The 17,990-nt window shown below is 37.0% G+C and overlaps 1 long non-coding RNA gene across 2 annotated transcripts in view; it reads right to left on the reverse strand.

The window, feature by feature from the left end:
* LOC148057066 (uncharacterized) overlaps nucleotides 1–17,990 on the reverse strand; it is a 162,592-nt gene that overhangs the window by 73,535 nt on the left and 71,067 nt on the right. For both annotated transcript variants that reach the window (XR_015701538.1, XR_015701540.1), the window contains one exon: nucleotides 5,966–6,123. This is a non-coding gene — a long non-coding RNA (uncharacterized LOC148057066). The remainder of the gene's footprint in view (nucleotides 1–5,965; nucleotides 6,124–17,990) is intronic.

Here is a 17,990-nt window from a genome sequence, read left to right on the forward strand (position 1 = left end):
TAGTATATATACACCCATTTATCTAATTGTTTACAATTATTTGTACACTATTAACTTGGCAGAGCTTCAGTAAATTAGTACTAAAGCACTGATCTTATACCTTTATAGCCGAGAGTTGAATTTCTCATGACCTATTCAGAGGAACACAGAGCATGGCCAGAGGGGTGGTCAGCACACCAGGGAGCAATGTTGAGTTGGCAAACCATCACACTGCAATATGAACTTTTGAAACAACAAACAAAAAATGACACTAGAAAAGCTTATTTGTCAGCTCTTTAATGCTCACCTGGTGTGAGTATGCCATGGTTTCAAGCCATTTCTGAAAAACTATTAGGATCAATACTGGTGTTGGCTGCTCTGTTACTTGTTTGTGTTTTCAACTGAAGTAATAAAGAAAGATCAGTGTTCTCCCAGCTCCTATTTCCACTCATTTCTTTCAATGTGTGACCTTTATCCTTCCACTGGGAGGACAAAGACAGTAGCAGAAGTGTTCAAAATCAGGTACTTTAACTATTTCCTTTCTCTGCTCCCTCAAGCACTGTGCTTTCCAAATTGCATCACCTAAAATTATAATTTTAACCTTGTTGATTAAGTCAAACAGTTCAAATCATCTCAACATCAGTCAGTCATATGTATGAAGAGGTCATCAAGAAGATGGAACCAAGCTCTTCAAAGGGATGCATAGCAGGAGTACAAGTCAGCAGGCATAATCTGAAGCAAGAGAGACTCTGACTGGGTATATGAAGATGAACAACTCTCTCCCAGTGAAAGCAGTCAAGCACTGGAACAGGTTGTGTAAGGTACAGTCTCCATCCTTGGGGGCTTTTAAATCCGACTGGACAAAAACTTGAACAACCTGGTCTGACCATGTCTGACCAGCAGCACATTGGACTACAGAACTCCTGATGTCCCTTCAAACCTGAATTACTCCATGATCCTATGACTTACTGCAGAATGTTTCACCCACTTGCAAGTCCCGGTGTGTTTGCTGAGTGTGATGGTATATTCAAGCTTAGCCTCCACTTTAGGTTTTTAAATCAAGTGGGTGAGTGTTGTTGGGGGATGGGGGTGATTTTTTGTTGGCTTGTTGGGGGGTGGGGGTGTGTTTGGTGTTGGAGGGGTGTTTGTTGTTGTTTGGGTTTTTTGGTTGTGGGGGTTGGTTGTGGGTTTGGTTTTGTTTTCTTTTAACCATAGTATCCAAGTGCCTCACAAGCCTGAAATTTATATATCCTTACTACATCTCTGACACACAGAAATGGAGCATGGGAAAGCAGTAATACAAAAGACTGTATTTTTAAAGGATTCTGATACCTAAAATACAAATAAGAGTCTTATGAGAGTCTCCTAAATACCTAGAACCCTAGCTCACCAAAATCAAATCTGGACATGAGTGACTTAATAGTCATGCAGACACATGCTGTTTATGCTGGAAAAGAATTAGTGAGAAGTTGAAACTTCAACTAACTACTTGATGAACCAAATCCAGAGCAGCCTCAGCTAGCATTGTTCACCACAGTGGCATAACACAGCAAAAATGAGACACACAGCTGTGTTACTTGTATCCATATTTATAGCTTTCTAGTATTCTCCATAGAAATTAGTAACCACTATTCTGATTCCCAGACAAAATGACTTGTCCAGAAAGCAACAGGTACCTTGAAACAATATACTCAATTTTTTTTTTGTGCTGATGGCACCTGACATATAGTCCCATCAGCTGCAAAATCACCATGCAGAGTATTTTACTTGATGGATAAGCCCTTCACGTGGAAATGGTCAAATTATAGAGTTTTGTGTATTCCTTTACCCTTTCCTCTCCTATAAGTAAACAGGGCCTAATTCGTTCTTCATTATCAAGAGTCTTGATGTGAAAACTTAAAATTGCTCACATAAAAAATATTTAGGAGTAAGAAAAATTCAGCCTAGAGCTTCAGAATGTATTACAAATACTCTATTATCCACCAAAGCTTTTCTCCAATGAAAGAAGAGGAAAATATTTACATACATATTAGAAAACATATATAAATTTTAAAATTGCTTAGGTAGCCAAAACAAAAAGTAACATAGAAATGGTTCTAGCAAGGACACTATGAAGCATCACCATTACACTACAGTAAAAGTTATGTAGCATCTAGTACAGAATAGCGACAGATTAAGCAAATGGCTTCCACTTCAGTCTACAACACTGTACTTTAGATATTATCAATTACAAATCAAAATTACCAGTCAGAATTCAGTTTAACAAAGTAAAAGCCACACAAAAAGTCTGGGGGACTCAACCTTTCTGCTGGCGATTGAGAACTGGAGTTTCACAGTTGAGTTTAGGAACATGTAATTAATGCCATCATAACTCTACTACAAAGCAACAAATGTAGCAACAAAAAAAGGTGGCAGTAGCTCTGATAGATAAGTGTGCCAATATCTTACCCAACAGATATTTCAATACACTTATTTTTCTGAATTCACAAGTCTAAAATGCGTCTTCAAATAGTTTGGTATTAACTATAGCACTTTAGCTCCTCTGATCACCAACTTGCCAATTTACATCATTATATGGAAAAGATGTAAATGACTTATGATCATCAGGCAAGGTCAAGTCCATTTAGCTATCAGAAAATATGATACTGTTTAATCACTGTGATTTGGGTTGTGAAAGAGCATTTCTCTCATACTACTTACCTTGAACTCTAAACCAGGTATAATATGGTATCTTTCAGAGTATGTATTACTAAAGTTTCCCACAGCATATGTAAAATTCTGAATCCATTTTTTTCAGATTTTTCTAAAACAATTTCATTAAGTATTTTTTTCTTGTGAACTCCCCAGATCAAAAGCTGGATAGGAACCGCACTTAATTATTATGAGTGAGTAGGTATTCTTTCAGAGATAAGAGATGCTACTGGAATCCCAGCTTGTATCAGAAATAGTGTGGCCAGCAGGACTAGGGAAGCGATCGTCCCCCTGTACTTGGCACTGATGAGGCCACACCTCAAGTACTGTGTTCAGTTTTGGGCCCCTCACTACAAGGAGGACATTGAGGTGCTGGAATACATCCAAAGAAGGGCAACGAGGCTGGTGAAAGGTCTAGAACACAAGTCTTATGAGGAGCGGCTGAGGGAACAGAGGTGGTGTAGTCTAGAGAAGAGGAGTCTCAGGGGAGACCTTATTGCTCTCTACAACTACCTGAAAGGAGGTTGCAGCGAGGTGGGGGTTGGTTTCTTCTCCAAAGTAACAAGCAAAAGGACAAGAGGAAATGGCCTCAAGTTGAGCCAGGGGAGGTTTAGGTTGGATATTAGGAAAAATTTCTTCACTGAAAGGGTAGTCAGGCACTGGAACAGGCTGCCCAGGGAAGTAGTTGAGTCTCCATCCCTGAAGGTATTTAAAAGACGGGTAGACATGGTGCTTAGGGACATTGTTTAGTGGTGGACCTGGTAGTGCTACGTTAACAGCTGGACTTGATGATCTTAAAGGTCTTTTCCAACCTAAACGATTCTGTGATTCTATGAATTAAACTAACATTTCTAACTATTCTAAAGTAATGGGTTTTAGTTACTTTTCATGATACATTATATTTCCTCTTCCTCTTTAAAATAAGAGGGGAAATTTGTAATGTAATAGAAATGAGCTCTCAGAGAAATGCCCCTTTCTAATCTGAATGCATTCACTCAGCTGTCCACTCAGTGCATTTACAGTCAGATTACAGTTTCCTTTGTTTGGTCCATAAGCTACTGGTTTTGTCATGCCAGTGCAGGTACCTAGTGAGACAGGCGCTCCACTCTACCATCTACTTTTTAACATGAGTTAAAGTATTCTGTTTTCTCATTCTTTCATTTCTCTGTAACTTCTGCAGTTTTGACTGCTACCTTTCTGTACATAAAAGTTTTAGAATTATTTAAGTTTTGCCAAGTCAATGATGCCACGATGATCTATTGTGACAGAATCCAATGGTGAACTTGTGTCTTGCCCTTGGCTTAGTCTTCAGCAGCTTAAAGTAGTTCAAGTCCACCTTCAGCATGAGAAAGAGACAGGGATACCCTAGTATGAATAACATTCCATGCTGAACTTGCTTTATACGGGTTTAACTATGACTATTCTGAATGCTACAGAAGGAAATGGTGCTGTCTTCCTCTCTTGGGAAAGATCTATTGCATATTCATACCAGTTAAGAAGATAAATGCTTTTTGGTGTACATGCTAAAGGATTTTCAATATTGCCCTTGAGTTCCAGTGTTCTTTCTTTTGCCTCTACTATCCCTCCTCCTCCTTACATATCTATGCCTGTTGGATTTTATCACAATATTGTTACCTTCCTCCTTTGAGGGCTCCTTCTGCTCAAGGCTTATCTGCCTCTCTGAAAACATTAGTCAAACTAGACAAAAGACAACATTGTATTAAAATTCTACACAAACAGATTAACTTGTTAGAAACCATATCAAGTGTCACTCAGACAGATGCTACAAAAGTCATCCGCATTTCAAACGGAGGGCAGCTGAGGCTGATTTTCCAACAACCCATTTGAAATACATGAGGTGTCAACATATTTGTGTGTATGTGTTTGTGTGAAGTGGATAAAAAATTGAAAGCCAAATGTAGCGCCATCGATAGAAGTGATATCTGCATTACCAAATACTATCATCACTTGAACAAGAGGTATGTCTTAGCAATATCATCACTAAAATCAATGAAAGATATGCTCCCTGCTTTTTCTCTCTCCCTACAAGACACATTCTTGCACTTTGTTTTGTACACTTAATGTCCACTCAGTTTCACTGTCCTACACCCATAATCAATCATTTAATTTCTTCTTCAAATGTAAATAACTCAGAGTATCAAGAAAAAGAAAAATTCAGTCATCAAAGTAAATTTTAAGCAGACAAGAGGTATAGGTACTTATTGTGTCGCTTAATAATACTTTTAATTGACTTATTTTAGTGTAGATGTTGCTCCCTCAGTTTCCCCTGGATAGTATCCAGGCCAAAATGCAATGGCTCAAATTCTGAATTTTTCACTTTCTAATGAGTACTCTTTACTAATTCAATATCTTTAAAAAATATAAACTTTTTCTGTGGAATATAGTCAAGATCTGACTGAGTATACAGATCTGGGGGGGGGGGGGTGGGGGTGGGGTGGGTGAAATCTCTGAAGCAGCAGAAGCTCAAATGTCTCTCTTATAATGAAGCAGACAAGCAGGCTAATCAGCCAACTAGTAGTAGATTGCTTACTGCTTAATAAAAAAAAAAATACAGATTTTATTCCTTTACATATGCTCTATCTTGTTACTACAGTAGACCATTAAAGTTCATCAGGCTTAAAGCAGCTATCAGAATTACCATTCTTAAGACTGTAACTATGCATTGCACTGGATCCTCTAAATTCTTCTTAATATCTAATTTCATTGTCCTTGGGAGAAACTATTTTTACAAATTCCAAGAAGTATGGCCTCCTAACTGACTACAGCAGCCCATTTATCTAGATATATAGTCCAGATTTTAGACCTCAGGTTTTCACTGAGTTAAAAGCTGTTTGCAATACTCTAGCCATCTTCTAGCTCCACAAATTCTTTCAATACAGGATTAGAAACCTGCCAGGCAGCAGGGAATAGATTCCAAACAGAGAGAAGTCTTTCATGGTCTAGGATTACATAATTCACTAAGTTAGAGTTTCATGCCTCCTTCTGACAATATCTTCTCTTAGAAATGGGATGTCAGACTTGTTGGTTAACCAGCCTTTGTTCTCATGACAAACTACATACCTAATTTTCACTTTTACATCTCTGAGCTAAACAATAGTATGCTTTACAGAAATCTACTCTACCTTTTGTAGACTTGTTTTGGATATGAGTATCATTATGCTTATGCAGAATTCCCTTTATTTATCCTCTAGTTTCTGGTAGTGGAATCTCTCATTTATACAGTGGAATCCATAGCTTTCGAGAATATATTTGCTTTGTACAAAAGGCATCAAACCTGTGCAGTATTCCAGTTGCAGTCTCTTGCAATGCTGAATCTTGTGTTCAGCCTCTTTTTGGCTTTTTTCCCCTCGAGGCTCCCTCAGTTTCTCACCAACCACAGGACAGCAAGTTCACCCATCCAACAGGCAGGCATCCCCCACATGGTCTGGAGCTCTGAAAAGGTCATAAAGAACAACTGCGTTTTAGCTGTGGGACACCTTCCAGTTACGCAGTAGGGAAGGAAATAGGAATTCAGTCCATGAGATGTTATATGGCCTGTTCCAGACCCAGCATTAGTTTGTACTATAGATAAACTCACATCTCACCACCTAACAGACAACCAAGTCAAAGAAAAAAAATTATTCCCCTCTTCCCAATCAGCTTTCCCTTCACTTTAGATACTCTGATTTAAAACAGTTGTCCCTTTGTACTTCACTTATTTGTATATCCACAAATATCCATTTTTCTAGGTCAGCTAACATTATATGAGCTATACTGAGAAATAACTTCCTGAATTAAAAATGTATAAATTAATCTCTTGCAAGGGCAATCCGTCAGCACTTTTTTCCTTACAAAAACTTGTGCTGCATTTTAAACTCCAGTAACTAATGCTGTGAGTATGAAAAATGCAATAATAGTTACCTAGAGGGACTAGGACTGAAATGTCCAGGCTGGTTTTAATCAATGTATTTATTAAATTTCAGCACATAGTATCATCCCCTATTGCAGAGGGAGGGGAAAAAAACCACCCACCTCATTACTTTGTCAATGCTATTTACATGAGTTTTACTTTACAAGGAAACTACGAATGCTTGCTTTTTCTGTGCTTGAAGCCTACTCAAATTCAGCAAACTATGTGGCTGTGAAATTTACTATACATTTTTTATCATAATTATTAGCCTAAAGAGAAATCATGCAGTGGTTTTGGCTATTCTCACAGCATTAATAGCCATCATTTGACATAACTCTTCAAGATTCAATATAATATGAGAGCAAAATATTACTCTATTGAATAATTTCTTCTCATTTTGGATCAGGTATGTAGGCTACAGATTACATCATTATTTTAAAAACCAAGAGACTACTTTTGTTCAAGTTAAACTGAAAGAATGAAATCATAATTTCCTTAAACTTGGAAGACTTATGGAATTCAGACACAAATGAGACCATCAAAGCTTGGACCTCTCTTTGTGAGTGACTGTTTTTAGGCAAAGAGATTGCCATGCTGATCACAAGGAAACAAATGACCTAGTAAAAGCTTTATTTTAAAGATCAGAGGGTAAAGTTAGCAGGACAAGAAGCTTAACGATAATATACATTTCCCCCACTCCTCTCTCATGCATGTTTAATACACATGCAATCATTACAGTAAATTGCGCAAGAGCATGACAATTATTTCCAGTTCAAAAGACAGCAGAAGCTATTGTTTCTCAGACACACCTCCTGATAACGTAACAAATGCTGAGTTTCTATTATTTTGAGTCACAACTGCCAAAAACAATTTTCTCTAAAACAATATGCTACTTCATGTGAGTATAACAAGACTTGTTCACTAGTGGAACTATAACATTTGTTGGGCTGCACATATACCATATTATTGAATATGATAGATAAGGATCCTGGACAGGGATTAGAAATTTACAGCTCAATTACAGTACTGCACACAGGATAGTAAGAAGGCTTTTTACATGTAGGAATGAACTGCTCCATTAAGACAAAACAATCCTTTCAGTGAGGGTGAGGATGGGGGAATTAAAAATCACCACTGTTGTCTTTCATGGTCCTCTTCAGATTGATCCAAAGTGGGTTGATGTAGCCCCCTTCCCCCTCCCAATAACTGAATCACTTGTAACCAAATCAACTTGTCACTTGCTGACTTTATGTTATTCTTGCTTCTAGTTAAATCCCACATATAAGTACTTTCTGTCAAAAATGGTCTGGATTCAAACAGGAAGTATTTGTCACATTAATATACATAAAGACATTCTGATTTTTTTTCACTACTAATGCTTCTCATCAGTTACGTTCCTGCCACTGATCTGTCTAACATTGTGCTTTTGTCCTATAGTTTTGCATTACAGCGTCTTTCCATTTCCATTGTCATCTAATGCTTCTATTTATACAAACATACAAATATCTTCTCATCTCTTAAATCCATCATCAAGCTACCTAGTTTATGTAACCAAATAATCCCACCACTTCTAAGGCTCACCCATTTTCCATGCGCTCTACCCACTCGCTATCTATCTAATTCTAATATCTATCTATTATACTGGCATTGCTTTTCAAACATGCAGTCCAGACTGACTCAAAACACTTGATGAGCTCCCACAGCCCAAACTGACTTCAAAAACAGGGATAAATTCTTCATCTCAGGACTGGTCACTGTGTCAAGTACACCATTTCATAAAATGTTACCCCAAAATGTTCTTTTTTGTATAAAGACAACTTGGACTGAGCATTTTTTTTTCCCCGATAGCCAAAGTACCTTCAGAAGTGAGATATTTTGTCTCACTTCATCCTCACAAAATATTCAGTGTAAAGTAGAAGCATGTTAATTAAAAAAAAGAAATACCGCAGCTTCAGTCTTCATCCAGTTCCTATGATCTTTTCCCAGTCTTGATTCCATCTACATAGCCCCTGACTATATGTAACAGCCCTGAGACTATTCTATGTTTTCTCCTGACAATTATTATCCTTAAGAAAAAACAGCACAGTGAACAGACCCATGCTTACCCTGGAGTCCAATTTTTTTGGTAATTCTGTCCAAGTCCCATGTTCCATAATAGCCTTCCATTTGAAAACATGACAAATAACCACTATTGTTAAGAACCAATTTTAGCACAGTTGGTAAGCATCCCCAGTTTAACAGAAAAGTGTTTAGCATTTATGCAACTTTTTCTATCAAAAGATCTCCAGTAACAATAGGAGTTTGTCTTTAACCCTTATGTGTCAGTAACGTTCCCATCAACTTTAATGGTCCATATTCTGAGTCCAATACTGAGCCACAGTGATGGAAAAAAGAGCAACTTTACTCCGATCAGTTTCTGAAAGCACTAATTTAGTGACAGAATCGAAGCAGGATATAGAACCCATTTCTGATATTTGATAAGTAAGTAAATAAGAGATTAGGGATATTTTCAAAAGATAAAAATATACCAAAGGTCTTCCCTAGAATATTATCGGCTGCATTTATAAAGACATTTCCATCATAATTGATAGCTATGCAGATTTCCATTTCTCATCACAGTCAGTCATATTGCAAATAGCATCATTATTGGCTCCGTAGAGCTTAGTCTGAAGAAATAAATTCATTTCACAGATGTCACTCAGAATTCATGACCAAGCTGTCCCAAACCCCAATCCTGGACAGGAAATAAGGATCTCTGTAGCTCATAACAAGCTCTTGTACCAGCCCCACATCATTCATAAGAAAAACATCAGATTGTCTTTGATTTTTAATTTTGGCATTTTCTCATAAAGATCTACACTGTAACAAAGAGCCAGTATTCAAAAATATCATCATTTGGTAAAAGTATTCATGAAGAACAATGGATTAGTTCCTGAAATGCCCCTGCTAGGCTAGTGGTAGATTCAACGTATTTATCAATAGAATTTATTTTCATCTAAAACACCATACATATTTCAGCGCATTCAGTAATTATAAAGCAATACTCGAGCCCTCTGTTCCTTGTGATAAACTGCACTCTTTCTATTTGCTGTTTAGTTGACCAAAACCCTTCCAAAAGAGGTCTTCAATTAATTGCTGAACAAGAGAGCAGTGTTGGATAAGCATGTTAATGTTTGGCCAGCTCAAGGTTTGTCCAAATATTCCTGCCAGGATGAATTTTTTTCCTGGAAGGTCACAGAAAACTGTCTTAAAACAGAACATCAAATAAAATTTAATAGAAAATTCTACATTAAGCTATGGGTTTGCAAAGTTAACCCTCACTCCTTCCATTCTATACATAAACAGAAGGATTTTATGCAGTGTCTTCTTTAATGAAACATAATAAAGAAACTTCATTAATTTCTTCATTTTTAACTTCTTTCATTTACTTTAATTTTCATCTCTAATTACTTTCTTTACTGAAGTGAATTAATGAGTCTTTCATCTATTCAGTATCACAGCGTGGGTTCATAAAGAAACAGGACAGAGTTCAGAAAGATAGATTACAAAGTCTGAGCCTTCAAAAAATAGCATCAAAGACAATATCTCATAGACTTATCCAATTCAAATACTATTAAGTTCAGAGGGTTTTGCCTAGCTCATCTTTTGCCTGAATAATGTCTGATAGTATGGTCCTAGTACAAAGAAAAGAACAGTTAGACTAAGGAAAAAAAAAAAAAAAAATCTTGAAAAAGTCCACAATCCAGGAAAAAACTATGATGTCAGTGAAGATTAAATTCCAGAAGATTAAATTCCTCTTTTGAAGACGTTTAATCATATTTTCAGATATTCAGGGAAACTTTCATAATATAATAAAGGAGATATAGATAATTTTTTTTCATTTAGAAAATATGTTCCAAACTTCTGTGACCCAAGGCAAAGATACAAAACTAAAGTGACTGTGATTTCATGAAGAATGGTATATAGCATTATATCATTTAGCATACTAAAGCTACTAAAACTCATTTCAAGACTTCATATTGACTACAGAGAACACACAAGTTCTCCCTCTTGCATGTTTTAATTTTAGCAATTAAGAAAATAGCTATTTGATTAAAAAAATACATGGCATCTTCAGCTCCTACCTGTGACAGCAGAAGGTACAGATGTCTCCGAATCTTGAATTAATTCTGATTAGATGTTTAAAATATGCTTATTGTGTCTAAATTTTATACAGTGTATACAAATTTACCCTCCAAGCAAGAGCCATAACATGTGCAGCGACTTACAAAACAGGGATTTTGTACATTAATTATATTAAGACATCCTTTTTTATCTTCAGTGATACACAAAGAGATATGATTAGCACATAACACAAAGTATATTTATATATCATATAACAACAAAAGCCAATACATTTATATCATTTATATACTCTCAGTCCTTGCCACTAACATTAATTACTGTTTTTCTGGGTGAAATACGAACATTTTAATGTGTGTCATTTGATCTGACAAAAGATACTGCCTTGCAAACAAAACAAATTTCCCCTCAGAAACCCTACTGCCTTTTATATCATAGGCTGTCACAGCTATAAACAAGGTAACTTATTATAGCAAGATGCACATTTGCCGGTCTGACACCTCTGTTCATTCGTTCCAGCTGTTCTCTGCACCATCAGCAGCGCCAAGCACCCTGTGGTGTGAAGAGCAGGGTGTGACATGAGGGCATAAGATGAAGAAGACACATCAGAAAAAGAAGGTGGGTTTTTTTTTAGTCAAATGAAGGTGGAACATCCACAACTGCTTTTTCCCAAAGGAACCGGGCTTTCTATTAGTCCAGAAACATACTGTGCTGGGGTGTTTGCTCTATAAGTTCTTAAAAAAAAAAAAAAAAAAAAAAAAAGGGCAAGGCAATCCATTCATTGTAAAGCTTCCAATACATATCACCACAAAACCATGGCATATTCACAAAACTGTTCTATTCTGGATGTTTGGAAAGCAGATAAAAACTGAAAAAAAGTTGATTTCATGGAATCTTTGAGAAAACGCACTGAGCCACAACTGCATTCACATTCACCTAGCAAAACGAACAACAAAAATCCTGCATAGAAACTATGAAAATAAAGCTAAAGTAAAAGCCAGGAGCGTAACAGGAAGTCCAGCTCCATCAGGTCCCAAATTATGCTTGCTTTTAATTCTACTGCCCGTTCGCATGTGCATTTCTGTGAAGTGTTATCCACCTACTGATTGCATTCCTGGTTTGGTTTAGATTTAATTAATTTTATCGATGCAGAATTCAGCCAGCTAACCTTTACTATTTATTTTTAATAGGTTTGATGCAATATATTTTTAGTGCTGAGATAAGTATTGATCAAAGCCTCTGCCTCCACTCATTTTGATTGCCTCATGTAATTAGGAAGTCTAATAAGAGTATTAAGTACAAACAACATTTTACATTTGTATGTAGACCTGTGAATGACCTTTACAAATTCAATATATTTCAAAATACACCTGTCCCTGAGGTAAAGGACAGCAAATAAACAGAAGCCAGTAGACATCTCAAGGCATAAAAAAGGAAAATTCTATAAAGTGCTGTGAAATAGCATGGCATCTTCAAAGTCTGGACAGAATAGAAAGCATTCCCATGAACCAAGTCTAACCTGCCCTGCCTAATATAGAAAGCTAAGTTTATACCGTTTAAGAGGATATACTCCTGATATTTTAAACCATGATTTGAAGCTTTTTAAGCAACGTCACAATTCCAAAAACTCCAATCCTACCCAAAGCTGTAAGATGTGGATGGGTAGTCACAAAGCTACACTGAAGTAGTCAAAGGTTTATGTAAGTGCAGAAACACTACCACAGAAAGACAGAGCAAGGTCAGGGCCCAGGGTTTTCAAACAGGCAGAGAAGATTTGCCGTAACTGACCAGACTGTTTATCCGTGTGAGCCAGTGTCCTGTCAGCAGCAACTGCCAACACTTGTTGACTCAGCTGGGAGTATAAAGAAGAGAAATGTCTGCTGAAATTCTTCCCCATCTTCTGAAAACTAAAGATCAGATTTGTCACAGATACAATCTCGTTTGCTAGATAATCTCCCAAGTGACATTATAACAACATTTAATGACAATTTGGCTTTTATGGAATGGCTGATTAGACTAATTACAAGTGCAAAGAAGAGAACTTTGAAATATATTCTATGAATGGATGCAGAATACGTTTTCAGATAAAGCATTTTTATTCCCAAAAAATGGTTTAATTCATTTTATAAAGTCTGAGAAATCAGGTTTGGAAAGCACCAAGCAGGCCCATTTTCCTTCTCTCGCCTAGTGTGGGGTGCATTACTCATTTGCTGTACTGTGCTATGTGTTCTAGCCCTGTCTCATTTTAAACACAACCTCAAATATATGAAGCATCCCACACTTCCCCTGGGAAACTACTCCAAAATAGTACAGAGGTTTATTTCTGACTTTCAATATAATCTCTTCTCCTCAGTTTCATCCCATTACACTCACTCTGTCACCTTCTAACAGAGTTTGAAAATAAGCAGACACGGATTTTCTGAAATCTTGTTTAAGTTTTGGATACTGTCATCCATATTCTGAGAAAAACATGTTACACCACCCCAAGCCTATCCTTACTTATTTCTAAAATGCCACCCCCAAAGCCACACAGCCAGACTTACAGCCACTTTCCATTAACAGCTTTCTTCTATAGCCATGGCTGGGAAAGGCTACAGAAATATGATCACAGTCAAGACATTTTTCCATAGCCCTTCATCAATGCCAAGCAAATTCACCTACTAGAGACCTTTGCTGATCCATAACAGCGGAGGAAAAGTTAGTGTCTATTTCTCACAGCAAAATGGAGTATCCTGCTGTATGAGTAAAGTTGGTTTTCCAAAGGAAATCTGATACATCATGTATTCTATGACACAGACCCATTTGACAATGGTATCCAGTCATAATAAGAAAATAATTATTTCAGTGAAACAAAGGTGAAACAGGTTATGAGATCTGTTGCATACCAATAGCTGAGGTTTCCAGCTCCTTGACTGCGTAGTTGCTGCATATTGTACTGCATGCTATATAGCAGAAATTCTGCTTTTTACATCTGATGGACAAGAAAATGGTATTGCTCCCTCCAGATTGCAAGTACAAGTTGATAACTTCACTTTTTTCAACATTCGTGCCACCAAAGCATTTCTAGTAGTGCAACAGCGTTGCATACAAATAAACTGAAGTGATTAGCATAGGTACAATCCACTGACTTTGCAATGGAGTTCAACTTTATTTTCTTTTAGTTCTTTTTGTATTAATCTGCAAGATTATGCTTTAGTTGCCCTCAAACTGGATATAGCTGGAAGAATAGCATCCTGTGTTACAGCACTTGTTTCATTTGCGCTGTATTTGATACTCTGCACCTTGCAGGGGTTGTTTCTGCTATCACAGCATCTCTATTTTTTCTCACTTTCTTCTCCATAGCCATTCTTTTATTCCCATCTTCATTCCCTTCAGTATATTCTCTTCTGTGTCTCCTGCTGCCTCTATGAATCTGCATAGAAGTACCGACTCCTGATGACTGCTCTTACTGCATGGCAACTTGGGATTTTTCTTTATTTCCCTGCAGTCCAAGTTCTAAGTATCCAGTTTTCCCCATGATTTCTGTTTGGTTAAGTCTAGGAATTGTCTTCTGCATCTCCGTGCTCTGCTTCATGTCTAGTTCTGACAGGCAGACATGCTTTTTCTCTACATGCTCTTTGCACTTTGGGACTCTGCTCTTCTAGTCTCGTCCAGTGCTTTCTTACTTTTTCATTATTTCTTCCTGCGATCAGTGCCTTATATATATGACTGTTCTGGTCTCTGCTTCTACCCTCTTCACTGAAGAGCGAATGCCATACCAGATGAGCTACAACCCATCCATTTTAATAGTGCTACCTATCTCCACTACTACCAATTTCTGCTGCTGGCTACTTCCAGGTCAACATCAAAGACAGGAATACTGAATTGAAAGATCTCTGGCTATCATATCCAAGGAGCCATGACATAATACTTTCTTCTAAAACAGATCAAGCTCCATCCTAAAAGTAGTTAGGGTTCCTTGGCACTATTGATCTTATTATGGAAGTGCTCCAGATCTTCACATCTCTGAGCTTCAAAATTTTTAATCACATCACATCTACTTAATTCATTCCAAATAAAACAAAATTTTATATTATTATTTTAAAAAATTCTAGGTGGTTTGAAGTTGCTTAAGTTGCTATCCCCATAGACACACAAAAAAGACTACAAAGAGATCATTTAATTAAATTTAATCATAGGAAAAATAGGCAACTCGAGACATTTTTCTACCATATCATGCTGTAACTTTAGAAAAATCAGTGTCCTCATTTGACCTAGCTGGAGTAACAACCCAGCTGAGTTCAGTGAATAAGATCCTTACTCAAACAAACTGAATCTGAATATAAACACCAAAAATTAGTAGGAGAATGACAGTGAGTTTCTAATTTGGCAGATCTCAAGTATGAACCTAGATGGTCAACTACGTGCAAAGGACACTCTTCTGTTATGGCCCTTATGTAACTTCTATGGCCATGCAAATAAATAACAGCTTTCGTGTACATAGTCTTTTAAATACCCATAAGCTGAAAGCGTTGATGCCCTCTCTCAGTCTTTAAAAGGAGGTATGTAACCTTTAAGTAGAGTTCTCTTATTATCTAGCATTTTTAAGTTTCCTTGGAAACTACAAGACATGCCTGCAGGAACAGAGTGTAACTACTTGAGTTTAGTGGCCTTTACTGTTTAGTTTTATCACACTGCACGTTGAATTGAAAATATAATAGGCTACAACAGAAAAATATATGAATGGAAGCCTGTCGCATACAAATAGGAGCAAAGGGAATGTAGCTTTGAGCTATAAATACATAAAGGTCCCAAGGGTATGTATGCAAGCAAGAATGCAGCAGCTAGTAGCTAAAATAATGACATTTTCCTGAGACAGGATAGAAATTCCATAAAATAAGGGAATAATGAGAAAAATAACAAAGCAGCACACTATGAATCCTTTGCATTGGACAGAATAGTATCAGACAGAACTTGCATAAAGGGAGTAGGGTTTGATCTCATTTTCCCTAATGGAATTTATTTCCAATTAATACCTCTTTACCACAATGAAACTAGCATGAAAAGATCTATAAGAAGGTTTTCTCTATCTGAAGCACGGCCTTTTACATTTTGTCAGCACTACCACTGAGATCAGAATAAGCTCAAAAGGAATGACTGTATATTTTCAGAATCATTATGGAGCCAGAGGAAGGACTGGTACCAGATTTGGGGTGAACTGATGGCCCACTAAACTTTTAAATTAATTTTCCTAGGAAGCCAGAGTTCCACTTTAGGGGGGAAAAAAAAAAAAATTAAAGGAAGTGAAAACTGACAAACTTAAGAATTGTGAAACTTTCAAATGAATCTGTTGTCTGACTTTTCCATTGCTTTTATCCTTCAATATTTTTTGTTCTCCAAAAGAACAGCACAGAGCCTACCAGTTGCAGTAACTTCCTCTGACACACAAGATTATGATCCAGTCGGAGACTGTTTTAAGGGTTACAGCTGTGCACATATGAGGTTTCTGGATTAACAAAGGCAAACAAAATACAGGTGCTAAACAGAGGTAGGGAGTTAACTACATCAGTGGTGGTTTTTAAGTGTGTGATAGCACTAAGCAGGAGTAAGATCTTTCTTATATGAAAGGACATGAAAGGGTACTGTTAAAAAATAATAAAAATCAAGCAAAAGATGACTGCCCAACCTTTTTTTTTTTTTTCCCCCCCAGGAAGACACACTGACTTTATATGCAGCACCTTCAAAAACACACATGAAAGTGATCAAATGATATGGCTGACTGTAATGGCTAAGAAAGGTATCTAACGTCATAAGGTCCCTTACAATTTAAAAGTTCCTCTATACATGGTAACTTTGATACTAGTTTCTAATACAGAAGCATTTTCTTCACATAACATTCTTAAACTGGACTGTTTGGGGAAGGTATGCAAGTACAGAAATGGAAACTGTGTTTCCAAATTTCTGAGATGCTTTAGTTCTCTAGATCTACCACTCAGGGGACAATCTTAAGAAAAAGTTACCACCTGTTAAGTATTTTTACTTAATCTTGTCATTCCCACTGGCTTTTCATGGCATTTTCATGCTTCCTTGTTTCAAGTATGCCTGCATGCAGAAATACAAATATGCTCAGAAATACAAATATGCTCAGGAGTACTTTGAAAGATCAAGCTCTAAGTGAATATGGTATTCAAAAGCTTGCTCATAGCTATCCTTGACATATTCTGTGAATTCTTTGAGGCATGATTATGGGCTGTGAGATATTCAGCTAAAATACACTGGTACAGATACTTAGTACTGATAAAATAATACTGACAAAGTAAAAGTCATACCATGTAATGAAAACAGTATTTAAGAAGGAAATTGTAAAATAATCAGAGACAGGCACATACCGCCTGCAAAAGACTGAGGAACTTCTCAAAGGTAAAAAGCTTTACTGAGAAAAAAAAGAAAAGGAAAAAAAAAAGAAAGAAGAAAAGGAAAAAAAAAAGAAAGAAGAAAAGGAAAAAAAAAAAGAAAGAAGAAAAGGAAAAAAAAAAAGAAAGAACAAAAGAAAAAAAAAAAAAAAGAAGAAAAGGAAAAAAAAAAAGAAAAGACTTAATGCAATTTTATGATCTCCAATGGTTTAAATTCAAAATTTAGAGTGTAGGTTGGAAGATCAACCAAGCAAGTCTTTTACGGAAAAGTCTCTGGCAAAACACCTCCTGAAGGCTAACAAGCAGTTAAGGATTTCCAGCAGTCTGTTTACAGTTTTTGTCAAATCAATGAGTGTGGACTGAGAAACCTACAGACAAGTCTGTTCCAGTGTTTTTGCAGCCTTCGACATGAAATTCATAACCAGGCCGAAGGCCCAGAAAGATTCAGTTATCAACCATCTAAAATTCACACACTCAACTTGGAGCTCTCTCTATTCCCCATAGATTGGGTTGATTTCCCTTAAGTGTATGCACAGATAGTCACGGCAATGAAGTATTAAAGGTAAGAATACATCCCAACTAGAATTAGAGACACGTCAAAAACATTGCAGAATTTCAAAGTGAAGAACTGCATGCTGATGCATTGAGTCAGGATTATGTGTACTTTGGGGCACTCTGACAGAATTACAGAATAACTCGGGGTGGAAGGGACCTCGGGAGGTATCGTAGCCCAGCCTCCAGCTCACAGCAAGGTTCGCTGTAAGATCAGACCAGGTTGTTCAGGGCTTTATCCAGTCAGGCCCTGAGAAAGTCCAATGATGGAGACCGCACCACCTCTGTGGGCAGGCTACTCCAATGCTTAGCTTTCCTTGCTGTGAACCTTATGAGCAGTCAGA

The sequence above is a fragment of the Nipponia nippon genome, unplaced genomic scaffold, assembly GCF_047370975.1.
Source record: "Nipponia nippon isolate SJK-2023a ecotype South Korea unplaced genomic scaffold, ASM4737097v1 scaffold_10, whole genome shotgun sequence".
Classification (NCBI taxonomy): Eukaryota; Metazoa; Chordata; class Aves; order Pelecaniformes; family Threskiornithidae; genus Nipponia; species Nipponia nippon.